General features: G+C 38.4%; 1 protein-coding gene across 3 annotated transcripts in view; it reads right to left on the bottom strand.

Moving 5' to 3' along the window:
• Positions 1 to 18,007, bottom strand: part of PCSK5 (proprotein convertase subtilisin/kexin type 5) — a 490,556-nt gene that overhangs the window by 208,078 nt on the left and 264,471 nt on the right. The gene's annotated exons all lie outside the window — the stretch shown is intronic.

Here is an 18,007-nt window from a genome sequence, read left to right as displayed (position 1 = left end):
TATACAAAGTACTCAATGAATGTCAGCTGAAATTTGGAGTCGGGAAGATGACATAGAGGGTAAGGTGATATCTGGACTGGGCTTTGGGGCCCTTGTCGGATTCAGCGAGGTGCAGATGCAGGGAGGACAGCTGGGGCCAGAACGGAGCCTCCTGATTAAAGAATCATCAGGTCTGTGTACCGTTCTTTGGGGCAGTGAGCAAAATGGCAGCCCTGGCATGTGGGGAGAGTGGTCAGCAGGGTATGGGCATTAGCAGTCTATGGCTGGAAGTAAGGGTGAGAGAGTGGACTGTGGGGGAACTGGATGCCAACCGTGACCGTGGGGTGTCTTCCGCCATCAGTCAGGCTGCTGTTCTTCTACCTAAGGGGAAACCACCAGACTGAGAGTTAGGCAAATGCAAATTCCTGTCTTGAGGGGGGCTGCTGATCTGCAGGGTGGGGTTGAAACTTCGACTGAGATCAAAGAGCTCCTGCAGCTGCTGGGGTCCTCGCACCTTTGGGTTCTTTGATCCTCAATGTGCTGAACCACCTGTTCTGAAATAACTGCTCCCATCAGGGACCCTGCACCTCCCGCACCTACTAATCAAACCAGACCAAATGTTCGGAATAGGCAGAGGGCGTGAAACGCACCCCATTGCACATGAATAATGTAAATGCTTAAGTACTGCTTCTTTTAAAGTAGAAGTAAACAGCTAAATAGGAAAACATAAAATGTAAGATTCATAAGCATGAAGAAGCAGAAGTAATACTCTTCCTTCTCCTATGTCAGCATTTCTACACCCAAACATCTTGACAAATGAAAACAGGATGCTTGCAGAATTAGCCTTTTCTTCCTTTTTCTTACTCCCTTTCTCAGACATCTATCTCTTTATTATGTACCCTTTAAATTTCAGCGTGAAAAGCACATAAGCTTCTTAGAGAAATCAGAACTAGAGCTGCAGTGCTTTCTTCTGCCTCCTCCTGCAAAATGCAGACTCCCTGGGGGCAGGAAAAACCCCTCAGCCAGCACCTGCCTTATTGCCTTACTTTGCATGGTTTGTTTTTAGTTTTCCTTTGCTTTTCCTAAAATTGTAGGCTCTACTAACAACTGCAGCCAGATCCAAAGATGCCAGCCATCACCAGCACTATCAAGGAATTGCATGTGGAAGGTTTCCAGACACTGATACTTGGCTGTCTGCGGGCTCTGCACTTCAAAGCGCCCCTCGGGATATGTTTGGTCAGCAGCTGTAGGTAGTCAGACAGGCTCATCATTACAGAGATGAAGTAAAAAGAGTTTAGGAAACCACTGCTGAATTCGTCTCCTCCATGTACAATGTACTTCATTATACTTGGTGCATATGCACGCAATTTATTATATATGCATATTTAAGATACATATTTACTGTAATCTTTTAAAATTTACAGAGTTAAGAAGATATGCCTGCCTTCTCTTAAGTGGATTTAAGAAAAGATAAATATGTCAAATTATTTTCTCTTCTTCTCTGGCCATTCTTCCTTTGTTTGCTTCCAAAGTGACTATAATAGGAAAGTAATTTGTTTAAGGTACTTGACTAGTATTTCTTGACTGGAGGTAGGAAAACTATTTTACCACCTTGGGGAAACTTAGCCATGTATTCCTAGGCATACATAGATCACAACTGGGCTTGTTTTTAGGAAACTATGATTGCTTAGACAGAGATGAGAACAAAATAAAAAATGCCCCACAAGGGCTTTTGGGTGAAAGCTAATTGAAGATTAGATTGACCACATGTCAGCTCCCCAGCCTATATCTTCTTGGCATATAACCTGTACAAACAATTGCCAGACTGGGATCTTAATGAGCCAGCAGTCAAAAATTCTTATTTCTGAATTATTCACATATTACTTATAGATAACTCTTCATTTAACTTTCCTTTATGTTTGCCTTTTCCTTTAATTTGCATAAAGGAATAGAAAATCTGACTGACGTTTATATTTCAAGTGAGTATATTTTCATACTCAGTAGTTAACAGAAGTTGCAAAGATATGATTATTTTACCCAACTACACCAAACATCCATGGCTCACCTGATATGATGCCATTACCTACTGTTGATATGATGGATGGCAAACCACAAAGAGTGATACACAGAAGAACTTATTCCTTGCAGCTAGGAATGTCACCTTCTGACTGGGAAGAAAGCTAACACTTATCTTTTTAAATTTCAAGTGCTATGTAAGACTTCTCGTGAAAATTCCTTTTCATTTACATAAAACTCAAATAAGGAACAATAATAAGGAAATTTCTGTAAAACTCAGAAAAATAGGCCATTATAGAAGACTGCATATTCTCTTAAAAGAAAAATACTTGAGATGGTTCTTATGTCCTGGAGTAAGATTTGGATTCATGGAGGTATAATTCATGGAGTAAGTAATGAGACAGGGATATTTGGAATGGTGTCATCCTCAAGAAAGCTATGCCGGCCTGGAATCCCATGGATGGATTTAATCTATAGGTAATGAAGTAGCCAGCAATCAAAAAATGACATCACTTATTTACTTAATATTTTAGAAAGACTGATCTGGCATTGATGTGTGGGGTGTGAAATGGCAGAAGGACTGAGGCAGGGAAATGGTGCAGGCACAGGATACCATAAAGAAGGTTATGGAAGAGGTGAATGAAATAAGAAATCACATAAGAAAAGAGCAAAGAAATTTCACATCTCACACTGTAGGATGCTCAGTCAGATGAACAGGATCAGAGTGAATGGGGTGATCTAGAGAAGGATATTCCCTGAGGATAGAGGTAACCTTGGGGAAGAAATTGCTTCATTAAAGATGACTGATAGTTCTATTCTGGAAGTTCTGTGTTTTAAATGACACAGGAGATCCTTGTGCAGAGATTCTAGGTCGGTAATGGATGAAGTCAATGTGGAAGATGGTAGAACTGGGAATCATTAGTCAGGAGGTGGTCCTTGTCACTGAACGGAAGGCAGGGATGTGAATGTGGAATTAAGAGAATGTGAAAGGGAGGAAAGGAAGAAGGCAGAGAGGAGTGGAGAAGGAAAGAGAGCCAACGTGTTCTCCCTCCAGAGCACTCAAAGCAACGGTCCTTAGGGAATGGCCCAGGGAAAGGGAGAGAAGGGACTCAGGAAAGTATCAAAGAAGAACGGGGCTGTATCTCTGCAGCATGAAAGGTAAGGAAAAGTAGTTCTGGACTGTGTAGATAAAAGCATGAAACCCTGGAAAAAAGCAAGGATCCTTCTGATCTGGCAAGCAGGAAATGGTTGAACATCTTAAAGAGTAACTGCACTTCAAAGGCGCAAGTGGAAACAAGACTGAAGGAGAATTAAAAGACAGCACAGTAAGGAAATGGAAGCAGCTAAATCAGACTGATGTGTGTGTTAGTTACTCAGCTGTGTCCGATCTTTGTGATCCCATGGACTGTGTGTCCATGGGATTCTCCAGGCAAGAGTACTAGAGTGGGTTGCCAGTCCCTTCCCTATGGGATCTTCCCAACACAGAGATACAATCCTGGTCTCCTGCATGACAGGTGGGCTCCTGACTATCTGAGCCACCAGAGAAGCCCCTAAATTAGACTACTTGTTGGGAATTTTTAATCATGTAAGGAAGCACAGAACTAATGCAGGAGGATAATGTAAAAGTCCCCCCCACCCCCTGAAATGGGAGATACAAAGTTTGAAAAGAGAATGTGATCATCCAATTGACCAAAAGGAGAATGCATGCAGCTGGGAGTACATGGCTAAGAGACTGACAAGAGATGAGATTTTTTTTTTTCAGAGCATCTTTCACCATAGGATTCCTTATCTAAGCTACAGAAAAAAATCACCTGAGAGAAATTTTTTTTCATTTCTTCTAAGGATACTATTTCAATTAGCAACACTCAAATTTGACTAGGAGAGAAATTAATTCATTACATATAGTGGATAACTTGGGTCGGTGTTTCCCAAACCTACATGTGCGTCACCCAGAGGACTTGTTAGGGCACACATTGTGAAACCCCACCAATTAGTAGTTTCAAGGCAAGGCTCAGATTTGCGTTTCTACCAAGTTCCTGGGTGATGCTGATACTGTTGGTTCAGGGACCCCACTTTCAGAACCACTTCTAGAAGGTACTACAGTTAGTATCGTTCTTGGAAACCTAGTTTACCAATGATAAAGCCTGGTTAATTAGGCTAATATCTCCAACATAGGGCTTGAGTCTCTGCAGGCATGGTTTACAAATATCCTGCCCTCATGCCAAAGCGCTGGAAGTAAGCTGCTTACACAGAAGATCATGCCAATATCTTTTCATGTGGGCTACCTACCAGAAACGTTTTTGCTTCTCTTATAAAACTCAGTTTAGTTCAGTCGCTCAGTCGTGTCCGACTCTTTGCGACCCCATGAATTGCAGCACGCCAGGCCTCTCTGTCCATCACCAACTCCCGGAGTCTACCCAAACCCATGTCCATCGAGTCGGTGATGCCATCCAACCATCTCATCCTCTGTCGTCCCCTTCTCCTCCCGCCCTCAATCCTACCCAGCATTAGGGTCTTTTCCAATGAGTCAACCCTTCGCATGAGGTGCCCAAAGTATTGGAGTTTCAGCTTCAACATCAGACCTTTCAATGAACACCCAGGATTGATCTCTTTTAGGATGGATTGATTGGATCTCCTTGCAGTCCAAGGGACTCTCAAGAGTCTTCTCCAACACCACAGTTCAAAAGCATCAATTCTTCAGCGCTCAGCTTTCTTCACCGTCCAACTCTCACATCCATACATGACCACTGGAAAAACCATAGCCTTGACTAGACAGACTTTTGTTGGCAAAGTAATGTCTCTGCTTTTAAATATGCTATCTAGGTTGGCCATAACCTTCCTTCCAAGGAGTAAGCGTCTTTTAATTTCATGGCTGCAATCACCATCAGCAGTGATTTTGGAGCCCAAAAAAATAAAGTCTGACACTGTTTCCACTGTTTCTCCATCTATTTCCCATGAAGTGATGGGACCAGATGCCATGATCTTAGTTTTCTGAACGTTGAGCTTTAAGCCAACTTTTTCACTCTCCTCTTGCACCTTCATCAAGAGGCTCTTTAGTTCTTCTTCACTTTCTGCCATAAGGGTGGTGTCATCTGCATATCTGAGGTTATTGATATTTCTCCCGGCAATCTTGATTCCAGCTTGTGTTTCTTCCAGCCCAGCGTTTCTCATGATGTACTCTGCATAGAAGTTAAATAAGCAGGGTGACAATATACAGCCTTGACGGACTCCTTTTCCTATTTGGAACCAGTCTGTTGTTCCATGTCCAGTTCTAACTGTTGCTTCCTGACCTGCATACAGGTTTCTCAAGAGACAGGTCAGATGGTCTGGTATTCCCATCTCTTTCAGAATTTTCCACAGTTTATTGTGATCCACACAGTCAAAGGCTTTGGCAAAGTCAATAAAGCAGAAATAGATGTTTTTCTGGAACTCTCTTGCTTTTTCGATGATCCAGCGGATATTGGCAATTTGATCTCTGGTTCCTCTGCCTTTTCTAAAACCACTTTCAGACAATAAAGTTCTCCTAATTAATCTATAGATGCAGATCGCTCATTGTTCAAGCACAGGTTTGTCTAGGCATTTTCTTCTTTGGATGCACATCACTTGAAGACTTAAGTTCTCTGCATTGTTAGGATAGAATCAGTGTTTGATTGAGATACAAAATCATGGTCAATCACAATGTTGAAAATAGTAAATGCACTGAGATAGCTATCTCTTAACCCTACCGCCTCTATAACTGAAGTGCACTTACCAAGCATGTTTCAAGTATGCTTCCCCAAAGAAGAGGCCCACAAGTTTCATATGGGTGGTAAACATATCTCATACATGCACCTTTTTAATACATAAGCTGATGAAATCTTTAAAATAATCCTATTAGCAAGATAGTATTATTCACAATTTATAGTTGAAAATACTAAGTCTCATGAACATTAAAAAAAAAAACTCTGTTAAACTCACTGGGACTTGATCCCAAGTATTCAAAATCTTCATCTATTATATACATACTCAGTGATCACCACCATACAAAAGACACATAGTATTTCTTTCAACTAAAGTACTCAAATCAATCATAAATTCTCAGAATAATTAAGACAGCAAAGGTGGGGGGGGGTATTTGGGGATTTATCTATGCATCATAAATGAACACCAGAACATTTTTATCCTCTCTGCTTTCTGCAAATCAACTGCATTAAAAGCTGCTCTCTTCTTCAAAACTCATTAAAATAGTATGAGCAGAAAAAGATATATGTGAAATTTGGAAGAAAAGTTAACTGGCCCAGAGCCCTTATTCTTGCTGAGAAATGACCTTCTTCAGTCATTTCTATCAGGAGTTTTCCCTGAGTGAGAAAATATTATTAATATGGCAAAGATACTTTATTTTATATTCATGCTGAGGCCATTTTATGTTTTTATTACAGCTAACTAGGCATGCACAGATGGACGAATGGCACTGAATGGCAAAGAGCAGCTTCCTATTTGTTAACATCCAGCAGTGATCACAATACCCTCTTATTTTGGCTCTTTCAAAGATGACTCTGGAAACTTCAGGGTGTACCATGGCTTCTGGTAAAACGTCATAAAATGAAGCCTGTTGAAACTATTACTGGGATGTGTGATGGAAGTTTAATTGCTTTGAAATGCCTAAGGCTAGCAAGATGTGAACATGTGTAAAGAGTTGAATTGAGATTCTAAGAAAAAGAAAAGTCTGGATCTATTTATGTCACAGAAGATGTATCCAGATGGATTCCACAAAGTGATCACCTGGTGTGTGTAACTGTACCTTCCTAGATGCAGTGGCCTTAGGAAGTTAAGCATAAAACTAGGGAGGGATTAATTTTCAGGATTTCTTTTTGAATCCTTGGATCTGGTTTATATTGTAGACACTGGTGTGAATATAAAGATCTCCATGAGTAGAAAAAAAAGGATAGGCTAAACCATCTTTACTAAAGTTTAAAAAGATGTAATAAGGCCCCCTTTCCTCTCATTCATTTGGCTTATCTTATTGATCTTGAGGGCTTCCTATGTAGCCCATGTGGTAAAGAACCCGCCTGCCAATGCAGAAGACTTAAGAGATGTGGGTTCAATCCTTGGGTCAGGAAGATCCTCTGGAGGAGGGCATGGCAATCCACTCCAGTATTCTTGCTTGGAGAATCCCACGGACAGAGGAATCTGGTGGGCTACAGTCCATAGAGCCTCACAGAGTCACACACAATGGAAGCAACTTAGCTTGGCACAGCATGTACACTGATCTTGAACCGATTTTCACAGCTGGAACACTGCCCATTTGGTATGGTCTCAGCATGGTCACAGCAAGTTAGAGCCCCCTGTCCCTTATGGGGAACAGGGAATTGGTGCCACAGTCTGTTCTGGGAAAGCTGATGCCAGAGTCCAAAACTGATAGGCAAGGACTAATTTCAATGACCGAGTTCCTCCCATACACCTCAATCACATTTCTCTCTTTCACATTTAAAGCTCTATTCCTTTGTAGAAAAGAAGGTCTGTTGGGAGTACCTTCACAAGACAGCTTGTTGATAATTATGAAAGCATCTTATACAGCTTTTTCACCACTGCCTTATGCTTGTGCTCATGAATCCTGAAAATGTCAATTTTTAATTACCCCACATAAGAATCTTCTACTGACTCCACATGAAATAAGCATACATTTGAATGCATAAAGCTTCAATCATTTTTGGTCAAAAAATCAGGCAGAATGGAGAAAGAATAGGAAGAGAAAAATAGATTTGTGCTTAAACTCATTCACTCAAAATTCTAAGATTTTACATCAAACTATGTCTAGAAGCTGGGGATGATGAAAAAGATATTGGAAAACTCTATTTGACTGCAATAACTTTGCAAATGAAGGTCCTGTGAATGTCAAGGTTGAAGCAATAGATGAAGGCTAAAATGATCAAAACCATCTCTAGAGAGATACCTTTTAAAAGATACCCATGCCTTTTGACAATTGTGGAGGAAATTACAACCAAATTCCATGCAACATGGTTGCCTACATGGGACCCATGTGAATTAGATGCCTCTTGCTTTAGGGGAACGTCATCCCACTCTGGGGCTTTCCCATTAGCTCAGTGGTAAAGGATCCACCTGTCGATGCAGGAGACACAGGTTTGATCCCTGGATCAGAAAGGTCCCCTGGAGAAGGAAGTGAAAAACCACTTCAGTATTCTTGCCTGGAGAATCCCATGGACAGTGGAGCCTGGTGGGATACAACTCATGGGATCACAAGAGTCAGATATACCTTAGCAACTAAACAACAACATCCCACTCTGGGGCACATGACTTGTTGAGTCAATCACAGACTAGATTTCAGTCTCCACTCAATTTCCTTATTTGATTCCCTAGTTCAGTTAATAATCTGTGCAAAAAACTATGGTACATCCTAACATGTAATCATAGACATTTCATGCATTTTTAGGTATATACTCTGATTGTTTAATCATATATAGCTGGAATTTAGTGCAAGTTTTAGGCTTGTAAGATGCACAATATTGAACTCTGGAACAAAGCTGGACACATATCGTTTACCTTGGTTCTAAAGACAATTCTGAGGGCAAAACATATAAAGAAAACAAAGGATTTCCAGACAAAACCATCCCCTACAGTATATTAAGAAAGCATAGATGCTGTAGCCTCTGGCAGGTTCAAAAAAATTATGCAGCTTCCTAGGACTACAGATGATTCTAAGTTTGCTTCACAGCTAAGAAAAAGAATACTAATGTAAAACTTAAGGGAAAAAGTCACTTATAAACTGTAAATGAATCTGTCATTCTACCTGCAAGAGTCTCACAGTGACTCCAGAAGCTAACCAGAATTGTGTCACTCGCTTTCTTTAAATCTCTGCAAACTGACATGGCAAATTCAAAGACCACAGTTGTATGTGAAAATAATTCAAATATTGGAAGTTAAGTGGTTTTCTGAAGGTCATGGTGAACAATAATAAGCAACAAAAAGATTGGTTGAAAGAAATTTGTGAAGTCTTCTCAAAGTACAGGTTCTGGCCTGACACTTTTCAAGAAGCAATCTCTTCACCACACCCTTTGCCCTGGGTTTATTAAAGAGCCATTTCTAAAAGCATTTCTTGTCTTCCCTTTTTTTAAGAAAAGAATTTAGCAAAGATGATTATATATACCAACTCTATAACTCTCATTTAGAAGGAGACCAAGAGATGATAAAAAATTCCACTGAATTGTCACAATCTTTGAGGTCAGGAATATACAATTGCATGCTAAGAAGACAGAAAACATCACTGTAAGAGCATTTTCACCCATTTTAGCAAGTCAATTTCTTCTATCATTTTGTAGCACATATCATAGGACCCATGGATTTACAATCAGCTTAAAAAAGAAAACTTTGACATCAAAGTAACTGGAATTGACTTTCTTGAAAGTCATTACTGTTATCCAGCTCACTTTCTCAAATCACTGTAGTGGCTCCAAAATGTTTTTCAAATCAAATAAGAACTTTTTACTCTAAGATTCAGGTAGCTTTGTTCTCAGTTTCTTTTAAATTACTTCACTCATCACATGACACCTACCCCTTTTGCATACTGGACTCTCTCTCCTCCCTTATCCTGACCAATGCTTTTAGTACAGCTGTTTCCTCCAGTTTTAATCCCCAAATCCTCCAAGAGGTACGAAGAAAAAATAATGCATCTATTTAAACTAACTGCTTTATAAACTATTTCATACAAGTTTTGGTTCCCAGGAGTAGCTCTCAAACACCTTCAACAGTCTCATTATACTCATTTATGCCTCTCATCTAGGTTATATACATACCATTAACTCAAATCACTCATGATCAGCAGATTATGCTTTTTTTTTCAAAACTTCCTAGTCTACCTATTGTTTCTTGAAATCCAAGTAGTCTTCCAGAAAAGCAGAGAACACAAACAAGGAAATTAATCCTTCACCCAGAACCATCAACTAAAATCTTGGCAAACAGACACAAGAACCCAAATCAGATAAAATAGACTACAGAGAGGGGGACAGAAGTGTTACAAGAAATAGGTGAATATAAAGTAGTGAAAGGCATATTTGCAAGGGAGAGTGGAGCTAGTTTCATTCCTAAGCTGCATTCTATGTGTGTGTGTGTATATATATATGTGTGTGTGTGTGTGTGTGTGTGTGTATAATGCGTGCTCCATTTTTATCATGTAAAATTCTAACAATATTAACTGTTTATTAATTCAATATTAAATGTTGTATGAGAAAGATGCATATCATGTAGATGATCAAGTTCCCTGAGTGTCTACTATGAAGGAAGAACTGTGCTCAACTCTGTATATGATACTGTTTTCCTTCTTCTTCCCTTTGCCACACACTCCAGCTAGGATGAATGGCCTTCCAGCTTTTCCTTGATTGAGTCTTAGTATGTGCTATATACCTGGCCTGAAATGTTCTTTACATCTGGTTAGTCTTCTGGGCCATCCCCTTACTCCTCAAAGTGTCTCCTTAAATTAGGCCTTTTGTCTAGTGTGTAAAGTTTAAAAAGTTGTAATTTGTCCACACAGAGGCTTGTCCATGAATATTCATACTAGCTTTACTCACAACACCCCCAAATTAGAGACAGTAAAATTATCCATGGAAAGGGGAATCTTTGTGCACTGTTGGTGGAAATGTAAATCGGCATAGCCACTATGGAGAAGAGTATGGAGGTTTCTCAAAAAACTGAAGCTAGAACCATATGATCCAGTAATTCCACCCTTGAGTACATATCCAAAGAAACTAAACCACTAATTTGGAAAGGTACATGCACCCCAATGTTCATAGTAACATTATTTATAATTGGTAAGATATGGAAGCAACCTAAGGGTCCATCAACAGATGAACAGATTAAGTAGACGTGGTATATATACACAACAGAACACTACTCAGCCATAAAAAAGTATAAAATTTTGCATTTGCAACAACATGGATGGACCAGGAGGGTATTATGCTAAGTAGAATAAGTTAGATAGAGAAAGACAAATATGGTATGATACCACATATATGTAGAACCTAAAAACTAAAACAAACTAGTGGATATAACAAAAAAGAAACAGATTCACAGATACAGAGAACAAACTTATAGCTATCAGTGGGTAGAGCGAAACAGGAAGAGGTAAGATAATATATACAAAATAAATAAGCTATATTGTACAACACAGGGCATATAGCCAATATTTTATAATAACTATGTATAGAATACAGCTTTTAAAAGTTGTGAATCACTATGTCATATACCTGGTACTTGCATAATATTATAGATCAACTATACCTCAATAAAAAATAAAAATTAAAATCATCTATGAAATAGTGAATGATAATACAAATTGTGGTACATTCTTACAATAGAATACAAGTCAGTAATAAATAGAATAAACTCCTCATATACTTAATGATATGGATGAACCTCAAAAACTATATGGAGAGAAAGAAGCCAGTTTCAAATAATCCTATCCCGTATGAAGGTCTACAAAAGACAATCTAATCTATAGTAATAGCAAATACATCTGGTTGTACAGGGCGAGATTGAGGGGGTAGGGTGAGGGATAAGAAAGAATGCAAAAGAACTTTTTGGTGTGATGGGAATATTTTACACCTTGGCTGCGGTGATGGTTATATAGATGTGTACATCTGTACATTTAAAATAGTACTTCTTATAATATGTAAACTCACTCCAATAAAGTTAAGAATGTATGAGGATTATTTGTTTATAAAGCTGGGATTCGATCCCAGGTTATTTGACTTTGGAGCCCATGCTCCAAACTACTACGCTAAGTGAGATTTTTTGTTTTAAATTAACATAAGAAAATCACTGTTGAATTTTAAAAGTCTCTGTAAGAGAATGTGCATGTACGTGTAGGTAAGTGTTTTCTGATAAGAGCCTTGGCTTAAGTCTTTCAGGCACCTTATTTTAGAACTGGATTCAGAATCCAATTATTAGTGATTCACATAAATCCATTTCCTTACTTCATGGTTAACAACACACTTCTGGTCTGAAATAGCACTGGCCCTGGTTGATCACTCCTTGTAATTATCAAGTTTACAGCTTGATGATTTTTATCTTTGTCTAAAATATCAATTGTAACCACAAAATATTAAGCTTTGTTAACATGAAGGATAGCCAAACTCATTTGCTGAAAGAAGAATTTTAAAAATACCTAAGGAAGTCCAGCCTCATTAGAATTAGCAAAATTGAGTTTCATCAGGTGATAACACAAAAAGAGACATTAACTCTCTCTTAAGTAGACAAATTTTGCATATTGTTAAAAAATCAAATTTTATGCTTGTAGCTTTTATACTGTACATTAATGACTAAAAAGTTGACAAGACATTGATACCTACAATCAGTTCAGATTTCTGTCATTAGTTCCTATGCTGAAACAAATTTTCAAGATTTAGTAGGTTGAAGTCAAGGTGATATTTAAACCTTAAAATTAATTTGCAAAACAGTAGAGCTGTGTTTATATATTATTATATATAGTCATTGATATGCAATTATGGAATAAAAGGAAGACCTATTGTGCTAATTTCATTACAAAGGCTTTAATGCATTTTCTCTTGCTCACTCAGATAATTTAATTAATTTCACCCCCAAAACAGCATTCTAATTCACAAAATAGTTCCGTATCTTTATCCTCATTTTGCAGTAGAAAGCTGTGACATATGAAAATACACTTTAAGAGTCTTATCTTTGTCAAGACTCTTTTTATGTTTGGTATTTTCCAATTTCAAAGCACTTTTCATTCAACTCAGCCTTCTCATTATGTTTGGTATTTTGTTGCCCACATTCTAAAAACCCAAGATACAAAAACTTTAATTGGTTTCTTCAAAGGCCAAAGAAAATATCAATAACAGACTCTCTACTAGAAGGTTCTTAAGACTGTGGCAAAACCACAAAACTCCTCTAAACATAATTCCCTTCATTAACTAATTATATCTGGTAAAGAGGTAATAGTCATGTAGTACAACCATCATTTTAATTCTATTTTGAAGATGGATTTTAAGTGTGAAACCACATACATTTAAAACTTCTGTGTGTAGGGGTATAAAACAAAATTACCCCCAAAGTCAAACAACCCTAACACTACCATTCAAAGACCAGCAATGAGAAAACAACATTTTGTTTGCATTTTCATTAGCAGAAAATATTTTTAAATCTCACATATTTAGTATGTATGAATAGAACACTCTGATGGGGCAAGTGAGCACTGTGAATACAAGACTCCAGATTGAGCAGTGATCAGGCAGATGGTTGTCAGGGGTCCTATATTGATGTTTCCAGGTAGATATTTAGGTACATCATCCGAGAGACAAAAGAATAAAAGTAAACTCCCTAAATTATGTGTTATTCATATCTTTTTTTATAAATGAGCAAGAAGGTAAGCTCATATATTCAATGATCAATAAATGCAAAATGAAAGGTTTTAAGTTAATATATTAAATAAATATGAGTTTGTAGAGTACAATGTAATAAAACTCAGCATCTTGAAAGAAAATCAGGTGGCATTTCTAGGGAGCAAATTTTATTAGGTAGGATCAAATGTATTTATATACCTCTCTGCATTTTAAAAGAACTAAATGCTTTATTTCTGAAAACAGGATTGGGACCAAAGTCAAGCATCTGATTCGAATACCCACTCTGACACTGACCAGATGAATAACATTTCCCTTTGACCTTTTTTTGAAAACTTGATGTGCACATTTCCAATTAAGGTACATTATGGACTTTAATCATAGCTACCAACATCACATCAGAATGCTAGGTGGCAAAGATAAAATATTTGTACAGTAAAATAATATGATTAACAATATAGCTTTACTCTTTCAAATGGTAACACATCAGATATCACTTTATATACGCAAAAAAGCCCCACACATTTCAAAATCTCTAGTTTCAATTCAACACATGGCATGCTTAATGGTTTCAGCACTTCTAAATTCTTTTTTAATAAGTGTTACAAACTGAAAGCAAGACAAGTAGGTATTAAAAATATATTGGAACATCTTAAAATTACCAGCCTTACCAGTGGAAATAAAATGATGGCAATTAAAAGTAATAAAGGTTATTAAAAGTTAAGGGCCTTTGAGGCTAAGAAGTCATGTTAGACTGTCAATTGTTTTCCCCACAGTGGGAAATCAGTTAGAGATAAAAATTTAAAAATCTAGTAGTTTAGTTGTGGTCAAAGAAAGAGTCAGTGGGGGGTGGGGAGGTTTCAGCAACATGCTGGTAGAAAAAAAGAGACTTACATAGTCTGGGAGGGCAGTGAAATGGAAGGCGTGGTAACCTCGCTCACTTAGTTGTCATTTTGATTTTCAATGACATTTTTTTCTTTCTTTCGCCTAGTAAAGATGACAGAAGTTCCTAATTTATTATCTGATGTCTATTCCTGTTCCTAGATTTAAGAGAGTTTAACTGTATAATATCAAGTTATCATATCCAAATACAGACACTTTGAAAAAAAAACTATAGCATCGATGTTGCATGCATTCAGTTAGACTTCTCATAGCTGCATCAGCAAACCAGGGCTAAGGATGTGGGGGAAAGATTCAATGAGCACAGCCCAGGAGACTGGGGGAAGAGATGGGTAGGAAATAGGCAGGGTCCTCCAATTAAAGCAGAAAGAGGGAGGGGTTCTTCCTGAAAGGCTCTGAGCCATGGATTCTAGAAAAATGCAGAATTCAAGCAAGCCCTCTGCAGGGCCCTAGGATCCATACACCTATGCAAAAACAGAACTCATCAAAATGTACGTGGCATGCCACAGGAGAGATTCTCTCATTAGCTGCCTTCTGCTGCTCAGGCTGGGCTGCATTTTAGATGGTGAGAGAAGGATCAGTGACACTTTTATAAACATGAACCTGAAAGACTGACTGGGTTTGACTGGAGGGAGAAAAAAGTACAGCGTAAACTTCTGTTTCTGTAGGTAAATTACAGTGTAGCCAGATCACAGGAGGCAAAGTCATAGGACCTGGACATTTCCTTCTGCTTCTGCTCTTTGGGTGTGCTTCATCATGTGTTGGGCTGGCCTGCTGATGGTGTGCAGGAAATATTTGTGAATAAGTAAATCAGGAGACTATGTAAATTAAATTCCTTGAAGAAAACCACCCAGATGGCAAAACTCTCACTTTTATGGTAGATTTGCACATTTTAAGGAACACAAGAGGTTTATTAAAAAGAGCAGAGAGGAAAAAATAGAAAAGACATTTCATAAGAGCAAAGGAAAAAAAGGAAAAAGAAATACTAAAGAAACTCCCAAACAAACAATTGAATGCCAAAGTTGTCTCCAGGCATTGCAAATGTTGGTCAGTAGCAAAAATACTGGAATTTGGATTTTAGTTCTCTAGCGGCGGATAACACATCAGTTGATGTGGTTTCATGCAAATACTTTCCTATTTTTATGCATAATTTCAGATTATTTGATAGATGCATCATATTTATTCCATTTATTATTAAAGAAACTATCTTGGAAGAGGTTTAAAATCAAAAGGTGTTGTCTGAAACTTAGCTAGGATTATTTATAGGATGAACATATCAAAATAACATCCAGTTAGTTTTCATAGGTATGTATTCATTGAATTATGTTTATTTTAAAAAACAGATCTTCTACAAAAGGTATTTTATCTATATTAGATTATTATTATAAAGAAGCAGCAAAATAGAATCATGTTAGTTCAGTTAACAATGTTAAAAGTTAAGCTACCATAACATAAAAATGTTGAAGAGTGGCTTCCAGCTTTGGGGCTGCCTTCACTGTGAACGGGTCTCACTACTGTTTATAAATTGATCTCATTGTAAGGAGAGCACAGAGAAAGGGGAAGAAAGTTCTCTGCATCCAGCTCATCTGTAACTCTGCTCTCAGAGAAACGCACAGAGGAGTCAGTCCTCCCTGGGCAACTTCCTTGCCTGAATGCAATCTGTCCATGCCAGTTAACAGAAGCCAGCAGTTGCTTCTGGAAGGAATGTCCTTCCAGGGGCCAGGAATCCAGGCCCATAACACATGTAGGAAGAGTGGATCAAGTCCGCCTTGAATGGAGACCCACATCAGTCTAGATCTGATAGCATCTGGGTCTGTTCTCTAACTTAGATGAACCACACGTGGGTAGGTTCAAAGACATGTAAGGACGCTGTATGAAAGGCACTTGGCAGGGTTTGGGGAAAGACTGATCTGTAGGGTGCTGGCTTCTTCCAAGTTATCAGTGAGAACTAAGACTATCAAGTCTATTGATGGCAAGACCCCCAAATCTAACTGGTTGCTACACTGAGCTGTCTGCTTTACCAGGTGAGAAAGAGGAAATCTGGACATTAATACTGACAGCCCCATTGCAGAAGAGTACCTGCCAACCAGTTTATGAAATTCTAGTGATTTAAAAAAAAAACCCAACACCCCACTCTTCATACAAGTTAAATCACTCAACATGAGGCCATAGGAGCAAGCCTAGGGAAGCACAGCTGTTTTCAGATTTGTTTCGTACCTACATCTCACTCAGCATTAGGCCCAAGCCCAGTGGTAAGGGCGCGCACCCAAAGTTGCAGGCTTCTGTTTGCAGGCAACTTCTGTTGCCTAAGGAGAAACACTTGGCCATGTGTTCCCACTAAGTAAGGCCTGCAAAAGCTGGCTGACCTAATTTAAAATATGAACTCTCATTGCATGAACATTTTCCAAGCCTTCACTATTTTTTGTTCATTCAGTTCTTATTCCATAAAGTCAGCCCATCTTTCTCCAGTCCTAGTGACCTGCATTCCCCACCCCCCGCCTGCCAGAGCATGACTCCTCTTCCTGCTAGCCTCTTCCTTCATCGCTTTTATTTGTGGGATGCTAGGGAGGGGATGGTAATGCTTAGAGAAGGGAAGAAAACTTCAAAAATTCTTCTTATTATGATCATGTTTAGATGAAATATGGGGCTTGCCATCAACAAAATTACAAAACAATTCCGCTGGGAGTCCAGACCATTCAGGGTAATTCATCTATGAAAAAGCGAACTTTAATTGTTACTCTTGGCAGTAATCTAAGAGAAGAGTGAAATATTATACTAAATATTGCCACGTGCAATAGTAAAACGCTCTTTGCCCCCTGCCAGAAGCAGTGGACAGCCCCCTTCAGACTCAGGTTTGGATCTGGCGAGATTCAGTCTAAAGCCTCTGCTTCCCCCTTTCCAAAACCAACAGAGGTTTTCAAAAGAGTTGCGTTTTTTATTAGAACCATTTGCTCTTTTTAAGTTGCCAAAAAGGAATAAGTAAAACTAAGACTTTTATTTGGGTTAAAGTTGACTCCTCAGCTTCATGGAGGTCAATGTACTTAGTCTATGAACCTTCTACTAAGAAGTTCACTGCAGTGTTGAACCAACCAAGGTTATGCTTTCATCCCTTCCACCACCCCCTCTTGCTCCCCAAACTCAACCCCTTGACTGCCTGAATTTATAGTAGGGGTTGGAAGCATGTGGAAGCTAATCAAGAGGAAACATACATATGGCAAATTACATCCTGGATTTTCTCGAACAACTGAACTTTCAAATGTTTTTGATGCTGCACACAGCATTTACTATTTTGGGACTGTGTCTTGATTTGGGCTTCAGAAAATGTGATCCCAGCTCTGGTATTTACAATGCTTTCGATTAAAAGCTCATTGATCACTGCTGCATTATATAGTTTACAAGCATGGAAAGGTGTTTGATAATACTCAAAAGCAGAGGGCTATTCTTTATCTTTTCTAAAAGTGAAGTCTTCAGTGAAGATGTTAATCAAAGAACTCTTTTATATGGCACTGGTTAACTGGCATATTGAAAGGTTTTGGCAAAGCATGAGACTCTAATAAGCTACTTGCAAATAATTTTTAAAATTACACGCTACATTTTCAGCATGAATATTTATATACATTGGGTATAATACGCTATGGATATATGGAAATCATATATAAGATATTCTTTGTAGTTAATATTATTCAGCTTCAAAACTAAGTTGGGGAAGTTAGGGCCCAGAAAAATTAAATGACTTGCCCAGGATTATTCAGCTTATTACC

The sequence above is a fragment of the Giraffa tippelskirchi genome, chromosome 1 (genome assembly GCF_054371585.1).
Source record: "Giraffa tippelskirchi isolate mGirTip1 chromosome 1, T2T-mGirTip1v1.2.pri, whole genome shotgun sequence".
NCBI lineage: Eukaryota > Metazoa > Chordata > Mammalia > Artiodactyla > Giraffidae > Giraffa > Giraffa tippelskirchi.
The sequence above is the reverse complement of the archived record's forward strand: the minus strand, read 5'-3'. Positions and strand labels throughout refer to the sequence as shown.